The following is a 27284-nucleotide window of genomic DNA, read 5'->3' as shown; positions in this document are numbered from 1 at the left end:
AGGATGCTGAGAATTTTCTAGCTGCTTTTGCACACCAGCTTGAAGAGATACAGGAAACTATTTTGAAGTAAGATTATTTCCTATTTGTGCAGCTTTATCTTGTGACAGACCAGCAGTTGAATGTGTGTTACATATATGTAATTTATATCTGTCACACTAGAAATTAAGCTCAGTTTTCCACATGACTGCAATCCATGTCTTGTCACCCTTGCTCCATTTTTTCCTCCTTTGTCACATGTTTCTCCTCTGGGCTTCTTTGCATTTGGCTTCACGAGGGCTCACTTGTCTGCCCTGCACTGATTCGAGGTCCTGTGGTGGATTCCCTCACAGGCTCAGAAATGGGCAGAGCTGGGAATGAATTAACCATGAATTAACCTCCCCACATCTGAGCTGAGCCCTCTTCACTATGCTGCAGCCATGCCTCAAGGTAGGAATTCCAGTCCAGCACAGCAGACAAAAAAAAAACCCAGTGAAATTCAAATTAAGGGCTTTGAGAACACAGGTAAATACGTGAAACAATTTCCATTGCTCTTGACACTTCACAAGTGCTTTGCAATGACACTAGTGAACAGCCAGCATGTCTTTGCTTCTTGCTCAGGAGAAAAGTGTCTTCCAGATGGTTTCTTTTTATTAATTTAGAGAGAGTTAGCTCCATCTCAGAGCTGCAGACAGCTGACTGATGGATGCTCCTGGAAAATCTGCTGATTGGCAAGACTGTATTTCACATTAGCTGTTTCAGAGTTACTTTGGTAATTGGTTCCAAAGGAGAGGAGGGGGAAAAAAAAATAAAAATTGCACCAGCCTAGATGTAACTGATTTGCCTCATTATTTCTGATTTAGAATTGACAAGACATAGATCAGCCATCGACAGCTTCATGCCCCTAAGAATGGAATATTTCACGCACTTTTGAAGTGCCAGAGAATCATAGATTAATATGTTTTAAGCCTTTTGCTTCTATGTTTGCAAAATGAATGCAAATTGAGTTGGTAAAATATGTGTCATTACATTTTCCTACACCTTTTTGATGATTTAACTGAAACAAATGAGTGCTCTCTGGGCCAATCATCAGTAGAACAGAGTTTGCTGTGTAAGAGCAGTGCCCCACATCTCACCCTGCCTTCCTTTTCCCAAGGATGTGTCTGTCCTCCACTCACCTCGTTGCCTCCTGACAGGCTCCAGACACTTCTTGAAGTGGTACCTCCAGCTCAGGCTGACCTTCAAAGGTACTGTACTTTAAAATTATACCTATTACACTCCTCTGGCCCTTTACAGGGTTTTTCATAGGGATTTCTGAGTTTCAGGGCACAGTGCATATTGCAGCTGGACTTGTATCACCCCCTGATTCACCAAACTTCCCTGAAGTCTAAATTATGGTTGTTTCTGTACCTGTTCAAAATCTGGTGGAGTGTGAGGCTCCACACCTTGCCTTCCATGTTAATCACCATGACTGTGTGATTGTTACCAACAACTCTGAGACAAGACTGTTAAAAGATAACTTTTCTACTGCTGTGTCTGAGCTTTGAACTCATTTGCTCTGGGCATCATGGAAGTTTGTTTTGCATGGATTCTTAAGCAATTGGGGATATTCATTAATAGAAAGCAAAGCTGTCCAGGAGTGTTAAATAAAAGACTTAAGGAGCAGCAGCTCACAAGGGGCTGGGAGTCCATTTGGAAGGAAAAAGCCTTCAATCTGATTTTGTTTTCCTATCTACTATCACATGCTGTCAGAGACCAGCTAGCATGTGGGGAGGCTGAGCCAACTCACCCCCTATTCCATACCTAGATTTACAATGATAATCAATCATCTGATCACTGTTTGAAGGGATTCCAGCATCATCACCTTTATTTCTTTTTTTTTAATTTTTTTTTCCTTTTTTTTTTCCCTTCAAGGACAGTTATCTGAAAGTTAAACCACATTTGTTGTCACTAAAGCATCAGGAAAAATGAGACCAAGATACTTCACTGGCAAAATGTTTCATGGCAGCTCTGCTGTGCAAAGTGTTGTCACCATAAGTGGCTCTCCTGCTCAGGGACTTGTGCCCCACATTACTTCTTTCCCTTCTTCAAATATACAGAAATCTCTGCCCTGTTGCTTTAGCTTGGCTTAGTTGTTTGTGTGGTTAAACCCAGGAGATAAAAGCAACACCCCTTAAAAGACCACTTCCAACATAAATCATCTTTCTTCTATGAAAAATTTCATTTTTGATGAAACTGTGTTATATAGAAGTGAAAAGGTGAAATGTTTAATAAACCTTGGGCTCACAGCTTGCAGCACCCCAAAGAATAACTTTGCCAGCACCTCTCCCTAGTAGATGATGTGTGTGGCTTCAATTTTACTGTTACATCCTAAAAGTGGTATTAAAGTAAGGGAAAGGAAATGAGATTTAAGAAAGGCCAGAATATTATTCCAGTTTACACCACGTAATATTGAATTCAATTAGTCATGGCAATGAAGTAAAAAAAGTAAAAAGGAGGTGAATCTGACCAGGTGGATATATCATAGGGGTAATCCATGCACTTTGCAAAGACTTCACACATCTGTTTAGCCCCTTACTCTTTTGGTTCTAGTGTGACCTTAAAATTCATTTTTTGAAAGCCTGATCACCTTAAAAATACCTCATCAAATTTTAATTAATTCCCAAGATAAAGCTGCAATGGGCATCTCAGAGACTCTCCTTTATTGAACTGACACACTGGCTAAAAAGTAGAGCAATAAAATTCCAATTCTTTGAAGGACTGTATGGATTCTGAAAAAAACTATCAGCACATTTAAATACTCAATGCAGTTTATATGGAAATTCTGAAGCAGTTTTTATTGAAATCTTGTTTCTGCTATTTTTTCATTACTCTAGCTGTTTTTATTGAGGATGTATGCTGTTCTGGTTGTGGTTTCTTTGGGGAGATGGGGAAGGGTTGGGAAAAGGGCCCTGTTTTTGACAATCAGGCTGATACTGAGGTGGAAGGAGACATGAACAGTTAGCAGTGTCTTCCTTCCTCCTTGAATCTGTCTGAATTTTCAGTCAAGGTGTGTGTGAGCTTTGATGCACTCTTTGCCCCTGAGAGTGGAGAGTGTCACATCTGTCAAGGGCAGTAGTACTGGAATAGTTCATTGCCCCATTCTCAGTTGTCAGGGTCTTGCAGAAAGACATCAGTAAATGTGAAATATCAGTGACTCAATCAGTCAAATCAGATTGGTAGGGTTTGTGTGCTGCACAAGTCTTTCTTTTTTTCCCCATCAAAACAGATATTCCCACACTAAAAATGTTTGACATTATCTGTTTCCATTCACAATTCACAGCTGTGAGTGAGATGATTCTTTTCTCATGAAGAGTTTTACTTTACAGCTGCTTCTCTTGTGTATTTTGTGAACCCTAAGGAGTTACAGTTATTACTTTCAGGGTATTTAGGCTTCTGCTAAAGATAGGTGTATCTTTCAGAGAAAGAAATTTATTTTTTTTTCTTGGAAAAATCAATTAAATGGGACTAGAAGGGACGCTAAGAGGTCATTTAGTCCATCTCCTTTCATAAAGACAGGGTCAGTTATGTCACTTGTGACAAATGCCAGTTCAATTTTTCTTAAAAATCTTGAGTGATGAAAGCATTTCCTGATGTTGGATTTTAATCTTCTTTGCTTTATTACTTCTTGGCCTAAGAACAGTAGACAGAGAAAAGAGTTTATTTCTTTCCCCAAGCTTCTTTTTACCATTGAAGACTGCTTCTACACTTTCTCCCAGTTTTTCTTCTTACCATATTAAAGTACATTAATGTTTTAAACCTTTCTCTTAAGTCATGTTTTCTGCACCTGATCAAATAAGTTTAATTTTCTGTTGAGGTTCCATTACAAATTGTCCCCATCCTTCTAAATTACTGTGCCCTCTATGCACCAGCACAAGGTTTTTGACTCAGGTTAAGACTGAGAAGGTTGTGGTTGTTCAACCTGGAGAAGAGAAGGTTTTGGGAAACCTTAGAGCACTTCCCAGTGCCTAACTCAGCTCCAAGAGAGATGGAGAGGGACTTTGGACAATGGCAAGAAATGACAGGACAAGGGGCAATGGCTCTAAACTATCAGAAGGAAGTTTAGATTGGATATTAGGAGGAAATTCTTCGGGTCGAGGATGGCGAGGCCCTGCCCAGAGGGTGCTCCATCCCCGGAAGGCTGGACAGGGCTTGGAGAAATGTGGCCTTGTGGAAGGTGTCCCTGCTCAGGAAGTTTGAACATGATGGTCCCTTCCAACCCAAAACATTCTGTGACTCTGTGATGAGTTCATCTGTGATTTTTTTTCTGGCTCAGTCTAATATTACTCAGATCCCATTCTGCCACACTTCAGCCAGGCCAGAATTCCCCTTTGGTGCATGTGGTTCTGTGTTTCCCAGAGATTCACTGTACATCTGACCTTCCTGAACAGCACTATAATTTTATCTCCACTTCTCTCCAATAGTTTTGAATTCTACTCCCCTTCCCCACTATTTCCAGATGTTCATCTTGGTGCTTTCCATGACTGCAATAAATACACTTTCTATCCTCTCACCCAAACCATTTATGGAATTATGAGGTGTGCCTTGAGTTGTGTGAGACTTAAGACAGAATCCTAAATAGCCCACAGTGTTGGCTGGGGGTAGCTATCTAGTTCTGATGCTCTGGCAGTAGCTATGTAATCCCACACCCTGAAGGGTCACCTGGATAATGCTCCTTATTTTTATTTTTTCTGAGCCCTTCATGTAAGAGATTGTCAAAGCTTTGCTAAAGTCAAAGTATATGACATTTCCTACTTCTCCCTTATGAACAAAGCCAGTTACTGGCAGTGTTGAGTCTGACATGATTTGTTTTTGATGAATGGAAATTGACTGTTGCTCTTCTCTTATTATCCTCTAGGTGTTTACAAACTTTTGGGTTGTTTATTCCAAGATTTTTGTGGGAAAGTAGTTTCAGCTAAATCAGTACAGATTACTATTCCCTGACTCTGTTAAAGATAGGCATTGTTTTCTCTGTTCAAGAGAGAATCCCAAATTAACATGAAAAAGAATCTGAAATTTTATTTTTCTAGAATTCAACTTTTTTTTTTTTTCCTTTAAGATGAAACAAGAAATATCAATTTTATAGGTGATAGAGTTTATGTGAAATCTTTCTCTATATTGAGTTTTGAGTGAGATGATAGATACTAATGAAGACTTGTGGTTCAGGCATTAATATACTCACAGAACTGTAATTCTGTTAAAATATCCCTGTCTGCCACAGCTCTTCAAAGCAGCACTATGGCATCTGGACTAGAATTGCAATTGTGCTTCTTCAAACTCTGTAGACAAGGAAAGAATTCTCTCTGCTGTTAGCAGCTTTATTGAAATGACAAAGATGATCTGTTCCAACTTGGGAAGGAGAAATAAATGATACATTAAAAATTGCAGCTTTTTCACTCTGTCCCACACCTTCTGCAGCATTCACAAATCTTTGAGGGCCATCAAGTGAAAATAAACAGCTCAAAGGGGATCAGAATGACCAAGCTTCAAAGTACTGTCCTCAGATCTCTTTCCAAAGTTTGTTTTGAAGAAGTTTGTACATGATAGAAAATAAATGAACAAGCAAAGAAAAGAAGAGTTGAAATACAGGAGCAATCTAAAAACCTGCAGCTCATCTAAATTTAAGCACAGGCAATAACTCAGAGCTCTGAAAATACATGGACTTGCAGAAAATGTGACCAAATGCCTTGTTTGGAACATACTGACTGCAAAGGAAGCATGCTAAAAATAACCAAATGTCTCTTCTTCATCTCTACCAGGAGTTAATTAATTTAAATCTCCCTAAGACAAACACTGTCTATTTCTTTTGCAATTTTTTTATTTGCTCATGGGGATTTCTTCACCTTTTGACTCACTTCCAGTTGTTCTCCTCTTCCTGCCCAGTCTGAAGACGAGTTGGGGAAAATTTGGTCTTTCAGTACCCTGTTAAATTACAGAGAATGAGCTGTGTAGGTGTTAGCATTTCTTGGAAGCCGGGTCCCACTTTATTTATAGCTCTGCTGTTTAGCCTTCTGTGTCTTCATGCTGTGGTATCCTGCCAGAATGCCTTCTGAATATGCAAGTTCATAGCCAGCCTCACTAGCAACTGAAAGCTTAGTTTGTGACTGAAATAGGGGATGTGCTTGTAGCAATCACACAGAGATTTAGCATGGGTAACGATTTGATGAGAATCTGATAGTATTTGATACCCTTTTTTGATATCCTATTTTGGTATGTTGCTATCCTTGACCAAGTGTTTGACAGGGGGACCTGAATGAGTCAGTCCAGCTCATCAGGAATAAAACACAGTGCTTCTGACTTTGATATGGTTAACACATTTTCCTATGGGCAACACTCTGTCAGCTTAACAGGCTAAAAGAGAATAATTTCCAAAATCTGCTCTAATGGGCCTCCTTAGTCTGGACAAGTCCACACATAACACTCACCTTGTTTTTGAATTGTAACAAAATCCCCACCCCAAACCCTGAAGCCCCACTCCAAGAAACCCTCATCCCAGACAATAGGATCTGGAGTTTGGTTAAAATATCCAGAATTAAGTGTCTGTATATAAATGGCTACTTTTATATAGTCTGTATATAAATGGCTACTTTTGTGCTGGATGGCAAAGTTGACTTTACAGTCAGTGGAGACCTTGGCAGGGTGTTTGGTCCTGTTGAATTGTTCTCTGGCACAAATCATTATCACAAACTGGCTGCTCATCTAAATTCAAAGAATCATGGAATCCTAGAATGGCTTGAGCTGGAACAGACCTTAAAACCCACCTAGTTCCATCTGTCATGGACAGGGATACCTTCCACCAGACCAGGTTGTACAAAGTTCCACCCAACCTGGTTTTGGATTTGTGCACTGAATGCCAATGGGACTGCACTTTATAATTCCACTGACTATAAGATAGCTCAGAAATCTATCCCACATACAGACACCTACAACTGGAGCCCTAAACTGAGCTCAGCTAAGACCAGATCACAGACTCAGTTGCTTGAACAACTGTACTTGACAACTTGCACAACCTGAACCAGCAGGGGCTTAGGTCCCACCTTAGCCTTTCTTTTAGGATAAAAAGTCTTTTTGTTGTGGTTGATGATTTCCTATACAAATTTTTTTCCTATATGGCTTGTATCTGCATCCTATGTCTGGGATTCCTGGGACTAGGAATGGTTCAGCCAGTTCCTGAGAATAAAACTGCTGCCTCTTTGTCTCATGTTTTCTAGTCTGAGCTAGCAGAAGCTTGTTCAGTGCTTTAGAATTCTGAGTGCTTAGACACACAGGAGATGCATTTTACTGCATTGCCATCTACCTCATGTCCATCATTTCATCTGCTACACGATTTTACTGGGTGCCACTTAATATTTCTCTCTGGAGCTTGTTTGCTTTTTCCTGAAGGATACAAAAGACCCATCAGCTACTTAAACACCACCCCACCCCGCGCAGCTGGCTTAATGTACATTTTACTAATGAAACAAAATCAGCCAAGGGTTGTGATGCAAAATTAGGGGTGAGCTGAAGCAGAAATGCTGAGCAGCTGTCAACACCATCTGACTGAAGACCCAGGTGCTGAGTTGCCTTTGGGGATGGTGCTGTAAGTGTCCTGTAAGCGCTCCAGCTCACAGTTTGAGGAGGGCAGGATGTTTTGGTGTTTGTAATAAACTGTGCCTCTTTCTTCAGTCAAGGTGAGTGTCCCATTTCAGCAGGTGCAGCAGTAACTCATAAAAGAGAGGTTTTCTATGTATTAAAGGAACTAGGAATAGCTATAGAGATAAAGGACAGTGGAAGTGAAGCACAGTTGTTCTGAGCTGACAGGTGGGAATTGATTCACAAATAAAATGTTGCAAGGCTCAGTAAAATGGGGAACAGATAGTGAATTATGGTTTTATGGTAGAATCACAAGATAAGTGGTAAAGACAGTCTTGTATAAGGATCATCTGAAATCCAATGTAGAACATTGATTTTTTTTCTTATATATATATATTTATAATATATATGTCTATGTTATGGTTTCTGGTGTTATTTCTGCCCACCAGAAGTAGTATTTTCTGATAGTTCCTCTTCTTCAAGACACTTCAGATATATATGATTGTTACATCCCAGTTCCTGGAAATGATTGTTTTCAGATTGAAACTGTGTTTCAAGTGGAAAAGGTTCAGAGGTGTCATTGTCATGACACACAAAGATCACAGGGCCACTAAGATAGTATGATGATCAGTAACATAGGTCAGTGTAGACAAGTTAGCATGATTTTCAGATTAAATCTATGGCACTTCCTTCTGCATGAGCTGTGTCTTCAATTCCCAAAGTTTTCAAAAGGCAAACTTAACTAAAGCTACCAAACTGTCAGCAGTTATTTGGTTCTTTTTCAGAAACTTCACAAAATATGAATTTCAATGACTTTTGACAAGATTCATGATTTATTATGACAGCTTCTGTACAGCTTTAGACTTGATAGTATTTTGTACCTGTAGTTAAGTTATTCTTAAAAATGAAATGAATTTCCCTTTTTTTTTTTTTTTTCCTTTTACAGCTGGAAGAAGGTCTGCCAATAGTATGATCACAGGCTAATCCTTTGATATCTCAGTACCTTACATTTATTATTCTACAAAACACAACTTGCAAATTATTCCAAATGCCTTAAGCTTCTGGAGGGAGGGAGCCTCTATGCTGTCATGTTGCTGCTATTAGAAATCACATGCTAATTTTTGACTATTCCTCTTGCAATACTATTTTCATCCCCAATGCAGGATAACTGCACTTGGATGCAGTGTCTACTCTTAGTCTGTGTGGGAGGGACACCAGATGGATGTGACAGAAAAATGGAGGAAGCACAAGGTACCAGTAGCTAGATTATGATTTGTGTAGTAAGTGGCAGTCACAGAACTCCCACTGTCTAGCTATTGTCAGGCATTTTGTAGTCATTATGGAACAGCAGGTAAATATTAATGGAAAAAGATTACATACTGTGAGACAAAGCATTAGCTTGTGTAAATCACGAGAGCTTGGCTTATGCCAGTGGAGCTGTAAGATTTTGAACCAGTTAAGGGTAGGGGACTTAAATTCTTCCTTCTCAAAAAAAAAGTATACATCTTGAGTCTCTTCAGCAATATGCTTCAGACTGTTCTCTTTAAACAGCTAGTTCTTCAAGCATGCATGTGTATAGATACACTTAATGCCTGGGGCACAATTATTTTGGAGAAGGGAGGGCAGTGCACACCACGTACACCTGAGGGAAAGGTCTGTATCTGTCAGAGTCAGCAGTTCCTGTAATTGCACCCACTGTCAATATCAGCTCTGGGAATTCCCCTTTCAAACCATCCACTTTTGTCCTCCTTCATCAGCAAGGCTGAGTGTGACATCCTCTAACAAGGTTGGTAGGGTGGTTACGCGACTCAATTATTAACTCAAATGCAACTCGCGTACTGCAGAAAATAGAATTTCTTCTGACAGGCTGCTTGTCATATTATGGCCTTATTTGATTAACTCACCCCTTTGGAGGTGTTCATGATCTCATTATATCTTTAATGATAAAATTCCCTTCTGCTATGTGCTATTTTATATTACGTTAAAAGGAATTCATCCATTTTTCGCTTGTCACTTGCATAATTGGATAAATATTTAAGAGGGGCAGGTTGATTAAATTTCTGCTAAAATTGTACTTACTACCAAACTGTGTTCTGGACACTTTAAATATTGGTCTGTAGGCCATTGGTGGACCAGGTGGTAAATCCAATGAGGCTCCCCATGTTGAAGGTCACTTCTGCTTACATCTGTGAACTCAGAAAAAAAAAAAAAATTATAATGACAAATAATTTGATTCCAGTAGTAAATAATAGGTTTAGTAGATGACTGTGCAAAAGATTTAAATTAGAATGTAGGAGCCACTACTGAGGTGGAATGTTGCTGAATTCTTCAGAAACAAGAGGCAGTGCACCTTGTGGTTAAAAGGTGAGATAGACATGTCCCTGTTCTGAGTCTTTGAATCACAAAAGGCCAGGAACAGATTTTTTAAGATCTCTTTGAAGCAGTTTTAATTTATGTCAGCAAATAAAAATTGTATCTACTCTTCAGGTCCATCGTCCTCCTTCTCCCATGATGATGTTTGGATGTCCAGATATTTTGATTTAGGCATATATATGGAACACAGGACACAGTATGTTGTCAAAATTGGCAGCAAAATTTTTATTTCAAGTACTTTATTGACCCAGGGTATTGATGTCAAACTGGCTCTTAATGCTTGAAAGCATGGGAAAAAATTACGGCTTTAAAGGATTCACAAGTATTTCAAAATCTTTTTTGCTTTTGTTCTTCTCATTACCTGTTTCACTGTCCATAACTTGATATGATGTTAACATCAGTGGATAAAAAGTTTCTCTCATTTACTTTTAGATCTTAACATAAAAAACATTGAAGAAGGGCATATAATTATTAAACAACTTTATTTAAGTTTTATATTATGCAAAATTTCAACTAATATAATTACTTACATTTTTTATATTGACAAAATAGGGGTAAATTTAAATTCTTCAAAACTGAAAAGTCTGATTTGATTACTTTTATTTACCAGGAAGGTGACATGAAATTCCTAGTATAAGATTTTAACCACTGCTACTCGATGAAACCATGGGCCCCAAACAACAAAATAATTAGGATCTCAGTAGGTCCATTCCAGGTAAATATCAGCAGACACATGTTTGCATGAGCTGTTCTTAAAATACTCCCATGCTGGAGATTTCACAGCTTCCCCAGGAAAACCACCAATATTTCTCCATCTTTGCCATGAGATTTGGCCTCAAGTCTTCATTGTATATAAACTTAACTAATTTCACGTTTACTTTTTGCTCTTTCCAAATACAATTTATTTTATAGAGTCAGGAATTAAATAGACTTTTGAGAAGAAAAAAGAAGAAAATTTGATTTAGAGATATTTTTATGTTTTAAAGGAAGAGTAGGATTTTCCAAGTCTCATGTGGGTCAAACTATTAATAACTTTCTACTACATAAAGGCAGAAAAACTCCTCACACATTGTGCCATTTCTCCAGATGAGTCTCTGGAGGCACATGTTTTTCTTCATTAACTATGAACAGAGATAGTTGAAGGTTGTCAGGTGGCCAAATCCTGAATTTTCTTGTATGCACCACACTTTTCTGATCTTAAGTGAAATGGCTTATTTATGGAAAGGCACCACCTTCAGTCTACACTCTTCTCTCCTTAGGGGTTTTCATTACCCAAGAGCATTCCTAGGTTCTGGAGAATGGTCTTTCAAACTGCTTGTAGAAGTTTTACCTTATGTGGCACTGACCTGGGCTGACTCTTAGTCTTACAAAGAGTTCCCAGAATAGACTGGAAGTTTTCATGGGCAGGAAGTCAGTCTCAGCCATCACTTTACATACAGCCACTGAGCTCTAGACAGAGAGAAATGTTATTTGTGTGAACTGGGTTGATCCTGCCCTGCTGGGCTCTGTGTTAGAGAACAGCACTAGAAACACCTAATTTACCAGGACAGACCTAGAATATGGTGCACAGCCTAATTCTGAAAGCTCCAGGAAAGGCTGCTGAGAAAGGTCAAGTTTGGACTTTTGACATAAATATATCTATGTAAATAAAATTTATCTAGAGGTCTGCATCAGCTTGAGAAGTTGTAGGGAGTTCATCTTTTGAAGAAGAAGAAAAAAAAACAAGATAAAAAAAGGAACGTATCCCATATCCCAATTGATTATACTTCTATCCTTCTCTTTTGGTAATTGCACCAAGCAGATTAAAACTCTTGCCATATGATTCAGATGGGCAATCACAGAACAGCATTCTGGACAACAAGCACTGTGTACTTTTACTGGGGACCTGCCAAGGGCTGAAAATTATGGAATGCAAAATGAAGAATTAATAAATGAATAAACAAATCTGTTTGCAAAACTTAGGGTTGATTGTTATGTGATTTGCTGCCTTGGGGGACTACATCAGCCCTGAGATTTGGTGTGCAGTAGAATGATCTGGCTTTCACAGCACCTGATTGAATGCATGTTGAATTCAGCTGAAATGTTCTCAGCTACTTCAGTGGACTTTGAATTAGGCCCATGGGACATCATTCATTGTTATATCTTCCTATGCCCTTGGAAAGAAAGTTGTCATTCTTTTCACTGCACAAGTGGAGAAATTGCAGTACAAACAGAGAATGGCCATGGTTGTAAAAAAGGTCACTGGTACAGCTCGTTGACACAGAACAGATGGAGACTGAGAAGAGTCATGTCCATGAGATTTAATTGCTATATACACAGAAGTAATAATCATCCATAAGAGTCTGGGATTGATCCATGTGTTATTGGGTATGAATAGCAGAGTTTTGAGGACAGAAGGTGAAGTTTGGAGTGCCTACAATATCACATCAAAAGAATTATTTCTTTTAAGAGCATTTTTTTTCTTCCAATGAATTTTTGATCTGCAGTATGAGAAAAAAAAAAATCATCTGCCACCTGAAGTCCTGAGCAATCCTTTCCCAGACCCTCATTTGAAACCAGTAGGTGACAGTTGTACTATTTTGCCCAAATTCATCTGTCCTTTTAACCTGCAGGGGCCAAATAGGGGAAGCAGAATAACTTTTGCTCTTAACAGACCAAACCAAAGAAAAACAGTGGTGAGAAATGGGTTTTGTGCTGCACTCTCTCACTTATTTGAGGGAGGGGAGATTTATTGACTGAAGGGGTCAATAAAATAGCAGCACAAAGAGAGTTTTCATTCTGAGCCCTGAATTAACTCTATGAACCTTGGCAGGAACTTGCTGCAAACAAGATAGATCCCAAAGAATTTGTGAGTATCAACTATGCCTAAGCCAAAGCAGACATAAAGGGGCTAAGGGAAGGAAAACCTCACACATCTATGTGAGAAAAATCTGCCTTGCTCTGCTGCTGGTGCAGAGGGCACACAGCTGGTGGCAGCTGGGACATTCCCATTTGGGCATGAGTTGAAGGTGATGGGGAAAGAGTGAGGATTCAGCACAACCTTTATTTTTACATTTTTTGAGACTAAAGAAACCATGGCCAGTACATGATCCTAAAACTGGATTTTTTTTTCTGTCTTTTAAAATAATTTTCCTTATAAAGCTGGAATGTTAATAAAGATTTGAGTCTTAAAATAACAATGAACAACGTCGAGACAATGCTTCATGAGTTTTATTCCTAAATGTCCATGGGTGTGAAAGATCCTGTTATAAACTTGCTTAAAATAACCATTTGAGAAAAAAAAATAAAAAATCACAAAATCAGAGAATATTTTGAGTGCGAAGGAACAAAAGAGAATTATTTAAGTCCAACTCCTGACCATGCATAGGAAAGTCTCAAAACCCACATCATGTGTGAATCACATCATGTCTGGGTTAAGTTAGGTGTTAACATATATATAGGTGTATAACAAAAGAAAAATAAGAAAAAAATTGGCACCACAGATAGTGAAGAGAAAGCAAGTTATCCACTACATTTCAGGTTCACCAGTTGATCTCATTAATATAAAGAACTTTGGCAAGGAATGATGGAAATGATGGAAAAAATGGAGAAATGACATAGAGAAAATAAAACAGTTTTTGTTAGAAAAACTATCATCAATGCAATACCGCTAAATCATAATATTAGGTTTAGTTGTTGCCACGTAAGTTATTTTCTGTTAAGGAATAGAAAATGGGGATTCCATTGAGATTCTTTAAAGAGCTAAGAGACTGTACTACAAGAGGTGATAGGAAGCTAGAAATAGCCTACTGTTGTTACTAAAGAGGCTGGGCTAATGCATTATTAGCTTTTTAAATAATGTTGGCATGAAGTACTGGAGATTGCTTATGAAATTTGCTAATGACGTGAAGGAGGAAGGTGTCATCAATGCAGAAAAATTGGATAAAACATAGGAATAAATAATTAATGCAGTAGTCAGGGTTAAAGCTAGTTAAATTTCTTATGCCAGTGTGGAAGCTCATGAGCAGAGGGAGTAATAGCAAGAACTTCTTGTGCAAACTGCTCGGTCTTTACTTAATAATATCTGAAGGGAGGGAAGATCAGGATATTCTTGACAGTAATAGAAGAGTGTTCAGTAGCACACAGACGTGGGAAAAGCAGTTGTGATTTCTCAGTGAGGCATCTTCACTAGAGACAAGAAATCACTAATTTTTCCTGCACAAGTTTGCAGAGAGAACTCATCTGAAATTGTACAGACAGTTTTGGCACGTGGGCTTAGATAAGAAGGAATGAGCTGGAACACGTTTAGTGATAGATAATAAACAGTTAGAGAAATAAGATGGTGCAATTTGTAAATGAGGAGGCTGACACTATGTCTACACTGTGTTTGCACACAGAGCCCAGCTCCAAACCCACCACAACCCGTGTGCTCACAGATAATGAGGCAGCAGCTCTGAGGTTACACGTTTCAGTGTCTCAGCACAGATTTGATGCCTCAGTAATGTAATGCAATAACTTGCAGCCTCAACAGAGAGACCTGGCATCTCCCTAAAGTGAGAGCAAGGGGGTGCTTGCACTACTAATTCCTTTGGAAAGTGATTGTGTTGTTTAGCTGAAGCCAGTGGAAAGCAAAAGCTACTCAGGATATTTAGGATGTTGTGGATAGGGCAAAGCCCTCTGAGCCAAGGAAAAACTCTGGCACCAAATAATGTGTGTCTGATGTATAAAAGGCCTGTTTGGATGTTGGGCTTTTCTGGTCCTGTGCAGACTTTGGAGCTTAATTTTTCTCTATTCTCTGAGTCCTATTATAAGACATAAAAAACTGTCGTAGTAGTCAATGACCTCATTTAATAAATATCACAGAACCACAGGATGGTTTGGGTTGCAAGGGACCTTAAAGCTCATCCAATTCCTCCCCATGCCACGGGCAGGGACACCTTCCACTATCCCAAGTTTTTCCAAACCCCATCCAACCTGGCCTTAAACACTCCCAAGGATGGAGGAGCCACAGCTGCTCTGGGCATCCTGTGCCAGGGCCTCATCACCTCTACAGGCAAATTCTTCCTTATACTTAATCTTCTTAATCCCTAGTTCTTCCTAATATCTAGCATATTTTGGAAAACACTATGTTTCTGTGATTTCCATCAGTTATGCAATGTTGGCTGCTTCTTGCTGCTTTGCCAGCTCTTGTTTGCTGAGCTGTCTTCACTGACCAGCTCTGCTGACACTCTTATTACTGTTTATTCCATCACCCAACATGCTTTTGGTGGCCATGCTGGGGAAGGATAATGGGAGAAAAGTGGAAGCCAGGACTGAAGTAGGAGGTTTCCCAGAGGTTTGTTCAAGGGTTGAATTAGGTGCTTAATCACAGGCATCAAACAACTGCCTATTCAGAAGGGCACAACTGTTCTACAGGCTCTGGGTCACCTCTCTCTGTCCTGTGTGGATGTCTTGTGTGCCCAAGACCACCCCAAGCTTTGCAAAGGGCCTCTGGAGATAAGAGGCAGTCAATTCTTCAGTGTTTCAGCTCTCCAGTGGAGCATCATTACACCTCTGCTGATGTTCAACCTGGATTCTGTGTTTATTGAAGAAAAAATCATCACCCCACAGGCACAAGGGTACACAGAGTGGTCTCCTTGAAAATTTAGGGTTTGTTTTAAGACATACACACACACTTGAGAGAGGAAGGGTGGGGGAAAAATGTCCCATCTTTGGATTTAGCAGAAGGCTCAAGAGACCAAAAGGATCTGAGAAACAGAACAAGTCAAAGGCTTGAAACTTTTAAACCTAAGGTTAAATATGCCAGCAGTTTACATTCTCTGAAAATCAAACTTCCTAAATTTCTAGTGCTAAATTAAAATTAAAAAAATTTGGAAGCCAAATTTTTGACAACTGATCTGTGTAGGACTGGAATTCAAATCCAACTGTGGGATCATCTCAGCATGGTGTCATCAACATTAATCACCTGACAGCTGTGGAAACAGTCCATCTTACATGTCTGAACTCCACACATCACTCTTCCCCTCTGAAGCTTTCAGCAGATGCTTATGAGTGTTACCTAACGTATTGTAAACCCTCTTTAAGAAATGATTGTTTAGTTTTAGAAGTAAGAAAGTGATGGCAGACAGACCCATGTTTTCTCTGTATTGGTGTAGCTTTCTTTTCAGTCGATGCAGCCATATCAGCTTAGACCTGGCCTACATTCCAGGGCTGTATAATCTAATTATGAGCAAGACAAATAGAAAAAAATAACAATCAATGGCAAGAACAGCAGATGAGAATAAAAATTATTCAGCGGTGCAACTGCTCAGATTTGTTATCTTCACGCCTTAGAGATTCTATTAAGTTTCCAACACAGACTGCCTGGCTGTTTTTTGCTTGGGTTTTTTTTGTTTGGTTGTTTTTTTCAGTCTGCCCTGTGCACTAAATATCCACAGACATAAAATGTACCAAAAAAAAGTCTCCTAAGCCAGGGGGAATAGAACTGTAAATGTGCAAAACTCTGTGTATATATGTCACATCAGTTAAAGAGGAAAGTATAGTTCCTTGATTGCCTATACAAGCTCCATTTACTAAACAGCAAAAGTACCAGACATACATTTTTCAGAGAGCATTATATTGGCCAAAGGTCGCAAAAACAATTTCAGAGGAAGCCTGCCCACATTAGTTTCTTGAGATCTTGATTACAAATTTATAAGAGACATACCCTAGACATTGAGAGATGGTCTCAAAGATTACTGTCCTTCCTGCCATCTGCACACTCCACTGGGAACATTAGAAACCCTGTCCATCAACCAGAATAAACAGCTTTTCTCATGAACAGGCCCAAAGAATGCCCTATAAATCATATCTGTCAAAAATTCTAGTAGCATTGCAGAAGACAGAAATCAATCCAAAACTCATTAGTTCATCTGACAAGTGCTTAATCTTATATTGTTTAATGCCAACCTGAACAACCCAGACAGAATGGAACCATGCAAAGCAGTGCCTTGATTTTCTATTACAGAAACCTTCTCAGTGATTATGGCTTAATCTTTCCTTTAGACCTTCTTCCTTTTAATGCTCCTGTTCTCTTTACCACCTGCCAACAGATATTGACTCCAACAGAGTTTTCTTACTCCTGCAGGGTTAGATACATCAGGATAGCCTCATTCAGTAGCTTGCTAGATGGTACCTGTACGTTTTGAACATGTCCTCTGCTAATCAGGATAAGCAGCTATATATTGGATTGTATGTGGTGGTGTTTAGAAGAGGTTGCCAAGCAGAATGGATATATTATTCACTTTTTATTAGATTTGTAGTAAATCTTTTAATCCGCTGGCATGGAATAAAGGGTGAAATAATTCCTAGATCACATGAGATAAAGGGAAAACAAAAGTACTTCAAGAAAATCAAGGTGTTCTGTTCACAGATTTGGGGAAAAAGGTACATTACAGTTCCACAAGGAACTCATCTTGTGAATCTCTTAAAATGTTGGGAGAAAGTGCAGTTTGGTTTCAGTGGTTTTATCCAAGTGATTTAAATGTAATGAGGGACTGTTTTTCTCCACTCAGATCTGCTGGTGTGAAATGTGTGGCATCCATGCTGTTCGACTCCCTGCTTCTCCAATAAGGGATGTATTCCCATTACCAATTCTGAAAGGGCTGTTTACAAGAGCCCTAAATGGCAGTGACCAAAGCAAGATGCACAGGATGAGCCCCACAGTTTTAGCAAAATCAATGTCTGACTTCCCATGTGGAGCTAAATTTATTAGTGTATACTTATGCCTGCTCTTTCTGTTTAGTTTACCAGCATACACAGAGATGTAATGTCCAAACAAAAATATGTCCCCATGTAAGAAAATAAATTTTAGGAAGAAAGGCATTATTCTGAGGTAGCTTTTAAAGTGACACTAACAACATCCATGTGGCATAAAAGCAGTGGGTTTCCCCCTCATTTGCACAAAATTTAAACTGAAACTTCGGAGAAACCATAATGGAATGCAGAATGGATTATGATTTTACATGCTAGGTGGTGAGTTTGACACATTGTTTGTCACACTAATGTCAGGCGTCCCTCTGTATCTGTTTACACCACAAAAAACACCAGAAACTCAGCTCTGAATCAAGAAGTGCACACAGCAACTCATACAGAAAGCCAACAGCTCTGCACAGAAGTTTCCCGTAAATTCCAGTGAAGACCCAATTTGCATGGAACATGCTCCAGCCAGGCCCCAAGACACAAAGCTGGTCTTCCTTGGTTCAGTCCCTCTGGATTTTGGGTGCCAGAGTGCTGTAGGAGGAAGAAGTAGCCCTGTCTTTTACTTTGTGTTTGTGAGTGCTGTGCATACAGCTGAATTGCCAACTGTAATTACAGCAGGGATGTAATTAGCTTTTTAATTTTTTTTTCCTTTCTCATTAAAGAGCCAGTTCAGCTCTTAAAGCACGAGGACCCTTTGTCAGTGATGTGCACTGCAATGCACAAGTTAACTTCCTTCATCTCATGGATTTTGCTAAGTCAGGCATTAGATCCAAATCTGGGATTGTAAGTGCTAATTAATTCATTCTTTTATTTTAGTCTAGCTGTTTCAAGATGAATACAAAGAAACTGGCTTTTATGAGGGCTGAATATCTAAGGGCTTGTTTTAGGATTGTGGGGAGATAGATGAGAAGCATTCTGGAAGAAAACATGGTTTGATAATTGAAATATTGCTTTGGAACTAGGAAAGGGGAAAGAAAGCAAAAAAAAACAAAAAAACAAACCAAACACCACCATCACCACCATCACTACCACCACCAAAAAAATACCAAACCAAATAAACCAAACAAACAAACAAACAAAAAAATATAAAAGGAAAATCTGTGAGTTATTCAAGGGAAAGCAGCTGAAAGCAGATGAAGATATAAGGGAGGAGATTGGTGCTAATGCTGGACCAGAACAGTGTGAAAAAGCATATTCAATTTTGACTTCACAGAGATTGTATCAAAAGCTCAGGACTTCCATCAGAATCTGATAGCAGATGCTCAGGAATAACTTATAGCCTGCGCTACTTTAGGAGCAATAAGTTCTGTAAATATATCCCCTGTCTGCTTTTCACAGAGCAAAATGATGAGAGAGAAGCAGAACAATAGAATGGGATTATAAAATGCTGCAGCAGTAGGAGCTAAGGAAATGGAAATAGTGTCTGGTTTCTGTGATAGGCCCAGGAGAGCATGAGGACACTGCTTGATGTGGCTCCTGGACCAGTGGGTGATTTTTAGTTCACTACAGTTCCCCTGCGCGCATGGCTTATTTTAAGAGGGGAAAAAAAGTGGTACTTTCAATTGAATAGTTTCTGTAATAATCCTTACAGATTTTACAGGTGGTGTCCTCTCAATCCTTTGCTCCAATCACTTTCCCCTAAACCAGATTCTCACTCATATTTTTCAGCTTTTATTTAGAAACTACTTTCCTTGGGGAACCTGACCACTGGTACCCCTGATTTCTGAGTTGCTATTTCTCCAGGCTGCTGTCCAGCACCAGCTCCCAGCTCCCATCAGTCAGTAAGGAAATCAGCCTCCTGCCCTCTGTGTTCCTGATCAGAATTTTCCCTTTCTTCCTCTCGTACTTGAGTCTCACCTGAAGCAGCACCCTGCTGGTGGTGATTCATCCCCTTTTTCTACCCCTCACCCATCAGAAAAATGGATACAATGGCAAAAAATGTTATGAATGTCTCTGTCTTCAAGCTTTTAGGTGTTTTCTGGTTTTAACTGCTCTTCCAGTCAAGCATCTTTATGGATTCCCTCTCCTCCTTTATATGAGATCTTCTGCAGCCTGCTCCTTCCTACCCTCATCACCCACCTCACCTTTGTTCCTTGTGAAGGGGAGGCTTGCCATGAGTTTGAGAATATTATGTCCTTACAGTTACCTGGAAGGGAGTAGGGAGAGCAAAAACACTAAATGCACACCTGCCTTAGGCTTGGCACCCCCTGAGCAGCATCACATAAAAAATGCCCTTTTTTTGCTCCAGTTATATTGACTGGAATAACAAATTTTCACTGAATCTTTGGGGAGAAGATTGCACTTACAGGATGAATTAAAAGTTCATATAGGAGCAGTGATGACAGAACTGGGAGCGTTCAGTGTCTCAACTTCTGCTTCATTTTTTGCAATGTACCATTTTAATAGCAACAACAACAGCAAAAAACTAACAGAAAACCCCACTAATAATAGCACCTCCTTCCTTGGAGATACTCAGAACTCAGGTAGGCAAGGTCCTGTGCAACCTGATTTAATTAAGCCTGCACTTAGTATCAGGCTAGATTGGATAATATTCAGAGGTCCCTTCTGACCTTAATTATTCTATGAATCCATGATTAGTAGCTGTTAATAGCAATGGCCTGAAAATGAAGTTTGAACATGCACAGAGAATGAGATTATTATTTATATACCTTTCCGTGGATTTTGAACTGAAATTATTTACTGATATGTAGGCATGATGTTATTTAAATCAGGGGATAATTTCTTTTCCCAGGGGGGAGAAGGAATCATATTTTTTCCTTTGACACATGCTCAAACATGAAAATCAATGGATTTTGAAAATGTGCCTAATGTCAGGCATGTGTTGCGTATTTTCTGGAGTTGTAGCCTGTGGTGGGGAAGAAATATTAATAACAGAAAGTGGCAGTTCCTGGAGATTAGAAAGAGATTATATCTCTCAGTACTTCACCTTGGGAAGTCTTTAACCATTCCTCAGAAAACAAGACCATTATAATGAAAAGTCTTCCCTTGTCGACCCTTGAAATCTTATTAGTAAATGGGATCTTTCTTTCCCCAGGGGCTTGATTGACTAACAGCAGAGGAGTGATTCCTGCAAGGCTCATGGAGGGAGCTAAACTCTTGTGGTGATACTTATTTTGTGGGCAACAGGAAAAAAAATACCTGTGGATTTATGTCCCATACTTTACTTTATACTCCATTTCCAATCAGGTTCAAGAGATGTTCCTCTAATATTGTAAAATATTTTGGCATCCTGCTTAGTAATTGAAACAGAAAACTCACATCTACTATCATTAGGCAATAATTATTTTGTTTTTCTAGGGAGGATTAGTAAGATAAACACTTCACAGATAAAGTTCTAGGGCCTCAGGCTACGATATTTATTGACTTGGAAGGTACTTATCTTTTAGTTCACTCCCATGTAAAAAAAATATAATGATAGTAATTACATTAAAAAAACAGATTACTTTGTAAATTATTTAAAAGTGCTCTTTCAGAATGTAACAGGATGATAATTGCTCCGGCAGCTTTTATGACCTCTGGGGAAAAAAATTAGCCATGGGGAAAAGGAAGATACTAACCTGCTCTTTATTGTTAATTCCACTTCTTTATTTAATTATTTTTAGTTTGGCATCATCATTTCAAATACACCTGGCCTTTGGGGAAATAAACTGAATTCTGAGGATGGGAAAAGATTCAAACCCCTTGAAATTGATTGTTATGCTAAAAGTCCTGAAAGAGAGAGATATCAAAGAATTGTCAGAGTAGATAAAACACAGATGTAACTAATTCCTGTAGCTCAGAATATCAGAATCTCATAGAAACTCATATACCTGACTTTTTTCTCATTCCAAAACAGAAAAAAATGCCATAGTTTGAGATCCCTTGCAATTTTTTATGCATAACAATATTCCTTATTCTGATTTTTATTTAGCTGCTCCGTATTGTCATTAATAGTATAAATCTTGTAACAAAGAACATTATGTTATTTTAGCTTTCTACTGCAAATTTAGCCCTCAAACATTCTTAGAAACATAAAACAAAATGTAATGCCTATATTTTTACATATCTATGGAAAATGAAAAAGCAATCAATATGGACTCATATAGATAAGGGAGAGACTGGAGGATCAAGCTGACAAAAAATTTCCTCAAAGGGAGTAGAAAGCCTATAAACTTCCCTTTTTCCCAGCACACCCTTCACATCTGCCCCTGGGTTTTAGAAATTCCACCTGTGCTTTTATTAAACATGCTCTTAAAGGAATTTAATCAGATTATCTCAGGTTGATGTGGATACTCAACCCAAAGTAAATTGTTTCAATTTGCTGAACGTTATAAATAAATAAATAAAAATGCCGATCCTAAGTGATGTTTGCTGTTCTGATTTGATTTCATTTCTGACCTGAAAAAATCAATTACTTCCACTGCCAAGTTTTATCCCCCTTTCTCCTCTAACTTCATACTTAAGTTAATGGACTGTAGAGTCAGAAGGGACCACTGTGTTAATGCAATCTGACCGCCTGCACAGCACAGACCATGGGAATTCCTTGCACTAATTCCTGCCTGTAGTAAAGTACTTTATAAAGAAAGAAAAAAAAAATCATCATATAGTGTTAATTAATTTTCATCTGTCATTGTAAGAAGCTCATTACTACTCCGAGTAATTAATTCGAGCCAGGTCTACCTCTGTGTGCAAGGTGTGAGAATTTAAAATATATTACTTACTAAAGATAAATAAATTGGATTTGGGTTGTGAGTTTGATAGGGGAGAGGGATTGTCAGTTTTTTTGTGAAGTTTTGCTTTTTGTTTTTTTTTCCTCAGTAAAGACAGGATCATTTAGGTGCTCTCAAGGAACATTATCCACCTGACAGATAAAGCCACAGTGGAAAACACGCTGCATTCTCTCCTGAGTGTGACAATCTTAAACTTTTAGCTGTTATTTTACCCATTCTGTTTAGGCAGCAAATTTTAAAAACAGATCTGCACAGGAAAATGCTCTTTCAGAGACAACTAAAACTAGAAGCATTGTATCTGTCAGTTTATACATGATTTACTGCAAATTTAGCCCAGATATAGGTCCACGGTGATGTAGCTATACTGCTTCCAGGACAGAGAGTGTCTCTGCATGGCATTAAACTATACTACACAAATGTATCATCTCATTTGAAGGCAGCTCTGGCATCTCTGCATGGGATGCTGTTGTACCAGGTAGGCAGCTCTGTGCTGAGCAATTCAGGGCAAGAACTCTCTTTTCATTATATGCATGTATGTGTAACTGCCTCTCCCTGGGGCCTCGAGGTATTGCTGTGCTAGAAATAAATTATAATAATGAATAAGTGACCTGGACACACACAGAGTCCAGGAATCTCTGATGTATGCAAATGGCGTTCAGTGCAAAGGGCTGGCACTAAATCCGAGTGATAAAGTTAACTTACAGTTCTGCCCCTGCGCATTTTAAATTTTATGTCAGCTTGTTATGCAGCAGAGCACTTTTCCCCAACAGAAATAAAAAAAATAAAATGATAAATAAATAAAAAAATAAACAACAAATTATAGCATCCACCTGTTCAGTATTAGCAAGGGCACAAGAAGATTCCTGAACGCTCCTGCTAAACTGTGACACAGGAATACTCTGGCCATAAACCCCACTGACAGGCACTGAGCAAATTATTCCAAACAGTCAGCCATATATTTGCAAAGCTATCTGCTCATGAATTTTATGGCATGCCCAGCTCAGAGACATTGGGCCAAAATTATGCAAGAGCTGACCACGTGTAAGGGCAGGGATAAATATCCAGCACAGCCTCAGAGGGGTGTCCTTGTAGGGCTGCAAAGTCAGGAGGAATGTAGGGGTGCCAGGAATTTCACCTGGCCAAAGTCCTCCAAGTATCCATGCAACCCTTCATCTTTTTTGCTCTTGACTCTGGGTTGAAGCTTACAGCCCTTCAAATCAGAGTTTACAGTTCCAATGATCTGATGGTGAAGGACATAATTGAATTTAATCAATTACTGGGAATAGTGGGTGTCTTTCACCTGATTTTTTAAAAATTACAAGCCAGTATTTTCCAATGTATAGATAGATGTTCAAGGGTCTGTGATGCTATTAAAAGATCCATGAGCTTCTACAGTGTTTTGGACTACTCTTTATTTGTTTCTTTCCCAAGAAAAATAAAACCAAACCAAACCAAACAAAATACTATTACAGCAAAATCACACATAATTTTTCAGATGAGCTGAACAGGGGAGAAGCAATAGTGATCTGCAGGATTCACACACTCACATGATAAGTGTCTGCCAGACATTTTTCACAAATAATTCATTGTGGGGTTTGATTTTTTTTTTTTTTTTTTTAATTTGGAAGGGGTTTCTTGGTGTTTTTTTTTTATATTTTATTTTATTTTTATTTTTTGTATTGTTTTCATTTTTACAGGCCCAAATATATGGAAAGCCATTAGGAACTTGTTATCCATGTTAAGCAAACACACAGGTCAAACCTTTATTCACCAGACAAAACTGAGGCTACTTCTGTCCAAAGTTTGTCTGGGATCATCTTTTTTTCACACTTTTTATATGAAGGATTTTAATATTGATGCTAATAAAGTGCTCAGTCATTCCTAGACTTGCACTTTGCATTTTGGACCAAATAACCTACTAAGCTGTGAGTAATTACAGTGATAAAAACCTTGTGCACACCAAAGAATTCCTCACAAGGTTTTACAAAAACTGATGTAGAAGAATAAACTAAAGAGATGAAGTAGAATAAAAGCCACCTCCTGTGCCACATGGGAGCCATTTGCTGGTCTGGAGTCACTGCCCAGCACGTATTTTCAAGCTTTAGCAGTCAGAAATACAATCTGTGTCTGCGGCAGAAGGGTAAGAAATGCTATTTATACAACTTCCTGGATAATTGACAGTCTTCTGAGTTAAAATTCACAAATTTGGCTTGGAATGTCAGAGGCTTTTAAAAACCCATGCCTTGGTAACTAACTAGGCAGGGAGAGATTCCTGTTTTACCAACATTAAGATTTTGGAGACAGAAAAATAAATCTGTTCTTCTTATAAATCATAAGGTAAATTTTGGCTGATTGAACAGCTTCAAAATATTGTTTTCTCTGTTCTCAGTCTATAGAGATGGCCTTGAATATCATAATTGTGTCTGTTCATATCCATATATATGTATTTTACAGGAAATGCAGAGGGTTAACACCAACTTGAAACCCTGACTGATGATAGAAATCACTTTTAAAATAAATACTGATGAAACATTCATTTTCCGGTAATGACTATAGCTCCTCAGTAGATGACATAGGAATTTAAAAATATTTCATCCCTGGTTCTTTGCATTATTGTCTGAAAATATTATTATATTATTCTTCACAAAGCAGCTGTTCCTGCTCTGCTCCAGAAGAATGTTCTTTAGCCTGCAAACATGGTATCTGTGGTCTTTTACAACAGAGGCTGCTCTACAGAAGACCCTGCAGGAATCACTGAACGGGGAGAGACAAGCCCAGTTCCCCTGTCATGCTGTGAGTGGATCTCACTGTCTTCTGGAGAGACCCAGCATGATTCAGGGTGACCTCATTTTCCATGAGAGAAAAGATGCAAGGGGCTCCTGTGGTGAGAGAATGAAGAATAATTACTCACATCCAAAGGATTAAGGGGATACCAAGCAGGAATGTAGGGTGGTTTGAGGAACATGGTAACTTCTGCATCTCTTAAGCAAAGGATCCTCTGGCTTTATGTTAAAGCTCATAAGAATCTTCAATTCTCTCTGGCACCAAAAATCCCCTATATTTAATACTTTATTCTGGGTGTTTGAAGCCTTTCTATAGATGTTGAGGTGACTACAATGCAACAAGACCCTTATCAGAAACCTCTGAGGTGAGAAAGAAAGCAGCTGAGCAGCTCTAGTGCACATCCCAAATTAATCAGGCAGGGCCTCTTGGGCTTGGGAGTCAGCAAGAAGAGGAAGGTGTTCTCAGGTGAAGGAGAGGTGTGAGGAGGGAGAGATCCTGATATGCACATTACCCCAGCCAGCCTGGCATGAAGTCTCCTTGACAATCAGACACCAGGGATTTACTTAAGATTGGGCAGCTCTTGAAAGCTCAGTGGGGCTGTGTGTGATGGGAGCCTCACCCACCCACACCCAGCCTGACCTGGGGGTGTGGTTCTGTCAGCTTTTCAACAACAGGAGCAATCTGCTCCTTCTCCACCTGCAGTTCTGTGAGGTTATGTCTGTGCTGCAAATTAATTGAAACAAAGAGTGTCCTGCATGGGATGCTCCTCTAAGCAGGGAGCTTCTATGCTGCCTGTGGTCAGTACCAGAGTTTGAAGATTTCTTATCTTCCAAAAAGATTTCTTATCTTCCAGAACATCGCAGTGCACGAAGCCATTGTGTCAGGTTTGGTCTGTGTGGCAGAGACATGTCCAGATCTCGCTGCAGAGCACCCTGACGCTAGGCTGCAGCTGGGAAAAAAGGTGCATTTCTGTGTGTCAGCTCTTCACAGAGCCATGGGAGTGGGAGCCACGAGGGATCCAGCTAAATGACACAGGTGCTCAGGCTTGAATCACAACTGCAGCCCTGAAAAACTAGGATGATTGCATATACCTTTTTAAACTTTGAGAAATAATACACTTAATACTGGCATCAGTCCTTATTACCATCCAGCCCCTTGCTGCAAAGCTATTGCAGCTGAAGATGAAACAATACAACCATTGAGCAGCAAGCACTTAGGTAACAGCAAAATAATTGTGATCAGTGTGATAAGCCCTGCTGAAATAACTCCTACTTTCTCACCCCTTTCAGAAATAAAGACTTTGTGATAAGAAGGCAGCTAGGAAAACTAAATTTATTTTGCTGCCTAGAATTACCCGTAATTTATTCCTGAAAAGTATAGAGAAAATGCTGATATTACAGCAGAGAGTGAGGAAGGGAGAAAACCTGCTAAGTTCCCTGCACATTTCTTATGCCTTCCTGTGGCTTTCCTGCAGGGGCTGAAATCACAGACTTGAGGTACAAGGGGTATGGGAGCACTTTGGATAATGACAGTGTTTCAGCCAGATTTGCACCTCCCATGGCAGTGAAGGACTTTAACCTTTCCAAGTTTATTTATTAATTTGACTCCTCTCTTAGTACAGCTTTTCTGGTTTACACAAGACAATAACCACAACACCTTCTCTTTTAGTATCCTGCACATCCTTCCTGCTGTCATCTTTACTTCTTCTGAGAAAGCCTTCCTTGCCAGATCCATGAATCCATCATCAGGAAATCAATCAGAGAGAAGATGCCACTAAGAGGAGTGGATTTTGTTTCAAGATCTGCTGCTGTTAATGCGAATAAACCACATGTTTATGACCAATAATCTCTGCTTACACTGAATAATGCAATTTTGTGTAGAGCCCTCATCACAAATTCTGGATAACTACGTGGAGCAGTGAGACTGAGCTGGCATGATCCTTCCTCACAAAAATACTGCAGGGCTGAGCTGCTAATGCAAGTATATTCTTAGAATTACAGAATAATAGGATCACAGACTGAGTTGGGTTGGGAGGGGCTTTAAAAATCAACCAGTTTCAATCCCCTGATATAGTCAGGGGCACCTTCCAC

General features: G+C 39.2%; 1 long non-coding RNA gene across 1 annotated transcript; it reads left to right on the top strand.

Moving 5' to 3' along the window:
* Positions 1-302: 302 nt before the first annotated feature.
* LOC107216043 lies at positions 303-27284 on the top strand. Its single transcript, XR_001525364.2, has 3 exons — positions 303-427; positions 1134-1224; positions 26863-27284. It is a non-coding gene; the product is annotated as an uncharacterized LOC107216043 (long non-coding RNA).

Source organism: Parus major, chromosome Z (genome assembly GCF_001522545.3).
Source record: "Parus major isolate Abel chromosome Z, Parus_major1.1, whole genome shotgun sequence".
NCBI classification, from domain to species: domain Eukaryota; kingdom Metazoa; phylum Chordata; class Aves; order Passeriformes; family Paridae; genus Parus; species Parus major.
The sequence above is the reverse complement of the archived record's forward strand: the minus strand, read 5'-3'. Positions and strand labels throughout refer to the sequence as shown.